Source organism: Vigna umbellata, chromosome 7 (genome assembly GCF_029865625.1).
Source record: "Vigna umbellata cultivar VRB3 chromosome 7, Vumbellata_1.0, whole genome shotgun sequence".
NCBI lineage: Eukaryota > Viridiplantae > Streptophyta > Magnoliopsida > Fabales > Fabaceae > Vigna > Vigna umbellata.
In genome coordinates, this window is record NC_142171.1 from 27,939,303 (window position 1) to 27,948,585 (window position 9,283).

At 38.5% G+C, this 9,283-nt stretch overlaps 1 pseudogene; it reads left to right on the forward strand.

Annotated features, from left to right (window-relative positions):
* Nucleotides 1-2,144: 2,144 nt before the first annotated feature.
* Nucleotides 2,145-9,185, forward strand: LOC148195639 (disease resistance protein RPV1-like; annotated as a pseudogene).
* The last annotated feature ends 98 nt before the right edge of the window (nt 9,186-9,283 follow it).

Below are 9,283 nucleotides of genomic sequence, written 5' to 3' on the forward strand. Positions count from 1 at the left end.
TACACCTCTCCATTATTTTTTTTATTTCAAAAATACCCTACACCTCCCCACTATATTCAACAATCTTTCTCTTTCTCTCTCCATATTAATGGAGCATTCACATGACTCAAATTTAAACTTGTGATATATTGCAAAATTTTATTTACACTTTCCCTTAAATAAGTTTGATTCAATCTTATTTTCACTGTTCAATATATATATTTTTTCTTCAAATTACTTAATAAATGGTAAAATTTTGTTCTAAATTTCTAGAAAAATGTTTATATATATGTGTGTTTTTTTACATTTAATATTTATAATTTTTAATATTATATTATGTTTTAACTTATTGACATGTTTGACTCAAATAACTTGAATAATGTATTTAATTTATTAGATAAATAATATAAAAATATTATTAAATACTTAAAATATAAAAGAAAAGTTATATTTGTTAAAGATTTGGAATTTATTTAGTTCTTTCGTCATTATAAAGTTAGTATATAATAATAATAATATATTATTTACTATTAACATTATTATGTTTATTATTTTGTATTTGCATCTAACTTTTAAGTTTATAAAATGAAAGTGGTAGAAGCATTAATGTTGAAGTTTTCTCATATTTTGCAATATATCACAAGTTTAAATCTAAGCCATATAAATGCTCCATTAATGCAGAGAGAGAAAGAGAAATATTGTTGAGGATAGTGGGGAGGTGTAGGGTATTTTTGGAATAAAAGAAAATAGTGGGAAGGTGTAGAATATTTTTGAAATAAAAGAAAATAGTGGAGAGGTACAGAAACACTTTGGGGTGGTGGAGGGAGCAATACCCTAATACCAATATCCGTGTTGGCCCAATAATAACTCAATACTCATAGGGTGTTGCTCCCTCCACCACCACCCTATACTTCCTCCACCTCCCCACATTATTTTAAATATAATTATATCCTTAAGTTAAATTTTTTTTACACTTTTACCCTATTTTAAATAATTTGAAACCCTAATTTTACTTTCCCAGCACCCACCCACGAAACTCTCTTCCCCTTTCCCCGTTTTCGTTTCACCTCCCCACCTCCCGCACTTCCATTCCTTTTTCTTCCCAGTTTTTTTTTTTGTTTGAAAGCTTCCATTGTTGTCTTGGTGTGAAGGAGCGTCGCCGCCGTGGTGTGGAGGAACATCGAGGAACGACTAGAGCATCAACCAGCGAGGAAGTATACATCAATGGAGGTGACATTCTTCAACGGATGTCCCCTAATAAAACAAACTCTAAAATAAAAAACGTAACCTTTAAACAGGAGGTGACATCTTCAACGGATTTCAACATCCGTTTAAGGTAAAACGGATGTCGACATCCGTTTTTCCTTAAACAAATGTTGACATCCGTTGTTCCTTAAACGGATGTTGACATCCGTTGTTCCTTAAACGGATTTTGACATCCGTTGTTCCTTAAACGGATGTTGACATCCGTTGTTCCTTAAACGGATGTTGACATCCGTTGAAGGATGTTCACATCCGTTGAAGGATGTTGACATCCGTTTAAAGGTTACGTTTTTTATTTAGGGTTTTATTTCAAGGTTTATTCGAATACGAGGAAGCACTCCACGCACTGCACCACGAGATGGAGATTGCATGATAATTCTTTCCACCACCACCAACCTTTGCAACTTGTAGTATCTCACAACGACGAAAGAAAGAGAAAAAGAAATATAATGTTAAAATGAAAGAAAAGTATTTTACTCATATGTACGAGACTAGAATAAGTTATTAATGAAATAGGTTGTGAATAAATAAAATTAAAAAATAATAATCCTAAAAATAAAATTTTACTAAGAGACAAAATAATAAAGAGATGTGAAAAGAAAAAGGTGTGGTGGTGGAGGGAACCACACCCATAGTCATAGGCTATTTTACCAAATAGAACAAACGGGCTTAAATATCTTTAGAACACGGTTCAGTAATATGTCATGTTTGTCGGCGGCGATGCATTGTTGCAAAGCCTACCGGATCAGACACTATAGCATTAAAATATGTAATTTTAAATAAAATAGAAAATATTTCATAGTAATTAGTGTAATATATTTTTTTGTGGTTGAAAGTGGGTGCTGGTTCAAAGTAAAAAAGGTTCTGTGATGGTCTTAACGCGTTACGAGGATAATTAAAATATGTACTTTGACTCGCTTAGGTGTCTGTACGGATAATCTCTTTGGGAGTGATTCATTATTGCTTTCTCTTCTAACAGTTCATTACCTCTCAATTCCCTCCATGGAATTCGCGTCTTCATCATCCAAACTCCCACGGTATTACGACGTGCTCATCAATTTCAATGGAGAAGACATCCTCACGAAATTTGTTTCTCATCTAGATTCTGTCCTCTCGTCCGTTGGACTCACCACTTTCCTTCACCATCAGAATGCAGTGGAGTCAACGCACGTCCAACAACCTATTCTCGATCTGTGTCGGGTAGTAATAGTTGTTTTCACCAAAACCTATTCTGAATCTGCTTGGTGTCTTCATCAGCTTCAACAAATCATTCAATGGCACCAAACTTATTGCCGACATGTTCTGCCTGTATATTACGAAATTCAGCCATCCGATGTACGTTTTCAGAAGGGTGATTTTGGAAAGGCCTTCAAAGAAACTGCACATCAAACATTTTCAGCACAACAACTTAAGCATGGCATGTCCAGATGGAGCCACGCACTCACCAAAGCTGCAAATTTGTTTGGATGGGATGAGAGTAATCACAGGTAAATCACTCACTCACTCAACCATATTTCAGGCTTTTGATTTAACATTGTTAATACATGACTTCTGTTAAACTTGAAGGAGTGATGCTGAACTAGTGCACGAAATTGTTAAGAGCGTTCGTAATTCATCAGTTTTTTCTGCTACTAAATTCCCAGTTGGATTACAATACCCAGTGGAAGAACTGATTCAAACTATAAAAGATAAATCCATGGATGTTTGTACAATAGGGATATGTGGAATGAGAGGATCAGGTAAAACCACCCTTGCCAAAGCCATCTACCATCAAATCCATGGTACATTCATGCATAAAAGTTTCATTGAAGGTATTGCACAATTTAGTGAACCAAGAGGGGGTATACATTTTCAGGAACAACTTCTTTCAGATGTCATAAAAACAAAGGTGAAGATAGATACCCTTGAGATGGGAAAAGATATGATTCGGGACAGACTTTTGGGGAAAAGGATCCTCATTGTACTTGACGATATGGATGACTATCTTTTATTATTATCTCTAAGGGAAAGTCTTTCATGGTTAAGTAAAGGAACTGTAATAATCATGACAACAACAGACGACGACCTATTTAACGAATATCAAGTTCAATCTGTTTTTCGGATAAATCCAATGAATGAACATAGGTCCCTTGAACTTCTTAGTTGGCACGCATTTAGAGAAGCAAAACCGAAAGAAGAATACGATTACCTTGCAAGAAGATTAATTTCTCTTTGTGGAGGACTACCTCTAGTTCTTGAAGTCATTGGAAGTACCTTATTTGAAAGGACGGAAGTGGAATGGTATAGTGTATTGTTTAAATTAGAGAAAATTCCCTCTTACAATGTTCAACAGAAATTGAAAATAAGCTTGGACCGTTTAAGCAATCAATTGGAAAGGAATTTATTCGTTGATTTATGTTGTTTCTTTGTTGGTAAGGACAGAGCCTATGCTACGAAAATCCTAAGTAGCTCTGTAGTAGAAGCTGATAGTGAAACAGGTGTTCTACATCGGTTTAGAGTAGATGCTGATAGAGGAATAAGAGTTCTGATGGAGGGTAACCTTATTAAAGTCAAAAGGAATAACAAATTGGGAATGCATCCTTTACTACAAGAATTGGGAAAAACAATTTTTCATGAAACTTCAAGAAGGAAACTTTGGAATAACGGTCAACTGTTGTTTTATGTGGATGCAGAATATGCATTGAAAGTGAATGATGTAAGAACATTCTTTATATGTGATTTGAAACATCTTTTGAAAGTGTTTAATTTCTCATCTACGCAATGCATTTTTTTCTTTTTTTACTCTTTAAATCACAGGGGAGAAAAGACTATGAGGTATTGCTATCGACAAGAAGAGAACCATCAAGACTTCCGAAAGACGGTGTAAATTCTGAGAACCTTTCTCCGAAATTGAGATGGATTAGTTTCCGTGGATTTTCTACAGAATACTTACCCAACGACTTTAATGCGCATGATATCATAGCGATTGATCTAAAACACAGTCTTCTTCAATTCTTTTTGGAAAAACCCCAGGTTTTATTACGAGCCATTCTTCATTACAAGATAAAGCTTAATTAAAATAAAATAGTGACTTGCTACTGTCTCAATTTTTATTTTCTGTCTCTAATATTTATCAAAAACTATCTTGGTGTAGGTTTTGAAATCACTAAAAGTCCTTAACCTTAGTCACTCCATGTACTTAACAGAAACACCTAACTTTTGGAGACTACCAAATCTTGAAGAACTCATTCTAAAAGATTGTCCGAGATTGCAGGAAGTACACCAATCTATTGGACATCTCTGTTATCTTATACTACTCAATTTGAAGGACTGTAAGAGTCTAAGCAATCTCCCCCAAGAGATATATAGGTTGAAATCTTTAAGAACTCTTATCCTCTCTGGGTGTTCGAAGATTGACCCAATGGAGAAAGATATAGTGCAAATGAAATCCTTGATAACTCTAGCTGCTGAAAATACAACTGTGAAAAAAGTGCCGTTTTCAATTGTAAGTTCAAAAGCCATTGGATATATATCCTTACGAGGATTTGAGAGATTGTCATGTAATCCTTTTCCTTCCATCATTATTCGGTCTTGGATGTCGCCAACAATTAATTCCATATCTTATATTAATTTGAATTGTGTGGATATGGAGGATAATAGTTGGGATGATATTGCGCCATTGCTTGGCAACTTGGCAAATCTTCGAACTGTTTTGGTGCAATGTAACACCGAGTTTCAACTATCTAAGCAAGTAAAAAATATTCTGGTCGACTATTTTTCAAATATTACTGAATCAGAAATTTCAAAGCAGCATTTCAGGTCTTCTTTGATCGGTGTTGGAGCATACCATGAATTCTTCAACGCTGTCAGCAATAACATATCTGAGGTTCTTCTCTCCCTTTTCCTTTGTTTTTTTCATTCTCCATCATTTTAGTTATTAATTAAGAGAACGGAAAATAATCATAAGTGTTAGATATATTATATCTTTTATCTTTTAGTTAGTTTGTTATTATTTCTCATTTGTATTTTGAGCTTAGCCCATATTTCTTCTATTTTAAATAGAGAACCCTATGTGTGTATTTTACACAAGGGAGATTAATCCAAATATAGTTTTTCACTATATTCAACATGGTATCAAAGCAAGTTCTCTGATCCTCTTCTGGTGGTCTCTGCTGTCTGCCAGCGTCCGGCCGCCGGCAGCCCCTAAAATCTCAGTGGGCAGTCCATTTTTTCTTCTTAAATCTCTGTCACAGTCAGCACCAGTCCAAACCTAGTGTGCCACTGCTGTTGCCGCCACTTTCCGCTGCCGTCGCTGCTAACTCCGGCCACCGTCGCCGCAGCTGGCGCCGCTGCCGTCGCCGCCGCCACCGCCGGCCACCGTCACAGTTTCGACGGGTGACCTGCTGGACCGTCTCTTCGAGCGACGGCCAACCACGCCGGTTTCGAGAGCCGCTTCTCAGTCACGCGCTGTCACGCAGCGCTTCTTTCAGGCCACTCCGCTATCGCCAGCCACCGCCGGCCGCCGTCACAATTTCGACCGGTGACCAACGGATCTGAAGCGTCTCCTCGAGCGACGGCCAACCCCGCCGGAGTGAAGCATATACTCCGCTCAACGCGCCTCCATGTGCTGCCTTCTTCTCGTCAGATCTCGGGCGCGTGTTCTGCACGCGCCGCCTTCCCGGTGTCGGAGTTTCACCGCGACACCTCCATAGCTCTCGCCGGACCTCCCTCTCTCTGTTCAGACCTTCCAGAGTAGCCATTGCTGCCATCTTCGTCTGTCTTCGTCTTCGCCGTTGATTGTCCAGGCACCGTTTGCCGCTGTCCAGGCGCCGTTTGCCGCTGTCCAGGCGCCGTTTGCCGCTGTCCAGGCGCCGTTTGCCGCTTTCCAGGCGCCGTTTGCCGCCGTCCAGGCGCCGTTTGCCGCCGTCCAGGCGCCGTTTGCCGCCGTCCAGGCGCCGTTTGCCGCCGTCCAGGCGCCGTTTGCCGCCGTCCAGGCGCCGTTTGCCGCCGTCCAGGCGCCGTTTGCCGCCGTCCAGGCGCCGTTTGCCGCCGTCCAGGCGCCGTTTGCCGCCGTCCAGGCGCCGTTTGCCGCCGTCCAGGCGCCGTTTGCCGCCGTCCAGGCGCCGTTTGCCGCCGTCCAGGCGCCGTGTGGTTCCAACCACTGTAGGCGCCCATCACACAGTTAGTGATGGCAGTCCCTGTAGTTTTGTCGCTTCCAGCCACTATAGGCCCCATCAGTCAGTGATGGCAATTTAGTCCCTGCAGTTTTATAGCTATCAACCGCCGCTTCAGTCGTTACCGTCTCAGACAGACGCAACTGCGTCAGTTCTTCTTGGGCTAGAGTTTAGCCCGATCTTCTTGTGATACACTGCTAAGTATCACCACTTGGGAGTTGTCCAACAAAGAATTTTGGACCTCCAACATGTCTTTGGATCTTTGATGCCTTTGTTTCAGCATTGTAGCTTAATATTTTGTTTTGTTTTAGTGGTTCAGCAACTGTGATCTTTCACATTTCCACCTTCACACTGAGGGGGAGTACGTTTCCAAGACACTGCAAGTCACATAAATATGGGTGTAGTCCCTGCAGTTTTGTAGATTTCAGCTACTACTGTTTCCCGTCACCCATCCATCATTGATGAGGATTTAGTGTAGTCCCTGCAGTTTTGTAGCTCTTAGCTTTCAGCTACTACTGTTGATCCCATCACTCATCCATCATTGATTGGGAATCAGTCCTTGCAGCTTGTCATTGTCCACCACTGCTCTCCTTCAACACTGAGTTCATCTATTCCAAGCTTAGTTCATACAATTTGTATGCTCCAGCTTGAGGGGGATTGTTAGATATATTATATCTTTTATCTTTTAGTTAGTTTGTTATTATTTCTCATTTGTATTTTGGGCTTAACCCATATTTCTTCTATTATAAATAGAGAACCTTATGTGTGTATTTTACACAAGGGAGATTAATCCAAATATAGTTTTTCACTATATTCAACAAATAAGAAAGTATCTAATAGAAATTACAATTCTATACTTTTAGCACTTGTTGCTTCTAGAGCTATTCAACTTTATCCAAAAATTTTAATAATCGAATAACCAATTGATCATGCTTATACTAAGTACTAGGAAATTGATTTCCTCTTTCTTGCTTGACTAGTTTTTTCATTTTTTAATACTCAATGATTATATATACTGAAAGAGACGAAAACAGAAATGGATTCTAAATCCCTAACGACAAGATGGTGATATATACACAACGAAACTACTAATCAAATTTATTTTAATTCCATTGGTATGCTTTAATGGAGTATTGGATTTTGTAATCTTTATCGACAAATAATGATTGTAGATGACAATATGAATAGGAAAATTAAATAAATGACTAAGCTTTTATCTCATGGTACAGGTATTGGCAAGTAGTGAGTCTTCTGATGTCTCTCTTCCAGGTGACAACCCCCCTTATTGGTTGGCCTATATGGGTCAGGGAGATTCTGTTTCTTTCACTGTGCCTCCGGATAATGCCATGAAGGGAATGTTTTTGTGTGTTTTTAATGTATCAACTCCTGAAATTGTGGCATCTGAAGGTTTTAGAAGTGTGTTAATTGTTAATTACACAAAGTGCACATTGCAGATACACATGCATGGCAAAAGAATTTCCTTTAATGATATAGATTGGCAGGCTATAAGGTCAAATTTAGGATCAGGAGACAAGGTGGAGATTTTTGTGACTTTTTCTCAAGGAGTGGTGGTCAAGAATACACATGTCTATCTTATATTTGGTGAATCACATTACTTGGAAAAAGTGCCTACTCCAAAAAAAAATGATCTCCTTAGATTCATAAAGAAAATTGTAATGTGTGACTTTTGGTAAGTCATTTATCTTCTTTGAGAACTGCAGATCCCTTTTGGCAATCCATAAAAGGCTTTTAGTTGAATTTCACTTTCATGGACCTCTGCCAAGAGGAAGCAACTCATCATTCATATCACTCATCCCTAAGGGGGAGAATCCCTAGAGATTTAATGATTACAGACTCTTATCTCTAGTAAGTTGCATGTATAAAGTCTCGGGGATTTCTTCTCCACATGCTTAGAAGACTAGGCTTTTATGAAAAGTGTTATTTTGGATCATGCTCTGTATCTATTTCTGTCAATGAAAGCCCTACTATGGAGTTCGGTATGCAAAGAGGCATCAAACAAGGGGATCCGCTTGCTCGTTTTGTGCTAGAACATTTAAGTTTATCGTTAGATGTTATAGGTAAAAGACTCTTTAGTGTGGAAGTTGAACTTCTGTTGTTTGTTGATGATATGATTTTCCTTTGGGAAATGTCAATGAATAATACATGATATAAAATGCTTGATGAGATGGTCATACGGCACAATTGGGATGAAGAGGAAGAACGTGGAAGAAGAAATTGATGGTAATGAAGGAGAAGTGGATGAAGATGATGATGTTGCCTAGTGTTTTGACTATGCAGATGTTGATAGGAGGTTGATAGCAGAGTTCCTTCTGTTTTATGTGTTCTTGAGGGATTAAGAGGATGAATATGTGTTCAGGAAATTTGTACTGCATTGCCTATTGTGTTTTTCAGTTGCTGACAAAAATGAAGAGGAAAATGGATGAAGAACGGAAGAGGGTCTGGTTTTGGAGGATGGGAAGAATCTGTGTGGATGTCTTGTAGAAGAAAAAAGGAATTGTTGGTGATGGATGAGCGAGATAAAATGTGAAGAACCCGTAATGATGGTCTCTGCTTTTTGTATGAAGATGGAAGAGGCAAAGGAGTGGAGACCGCTGAGGATTTATGTTATTATTTTTATTGTGCAAGCAATTAGAGTTTTCTTGTTAGGATTCACGTTGTTAATGAAAAGACAATTGTCTATTAATCCTTAGATACTTTGACGAAGATATATCCATTATTTATTATTGGCGAAAAGTTTTTAATAGATTAAATTAGTAGATTTTTCCTTTCTGTTGTGATTTTTTTGTCTGAAAATGTTGGTTTATGGGCATTTTCCTCTTTCGTGTAGGGTATACTGGCAACAAGTGGTGTGACTTTTGCTTCCAGTT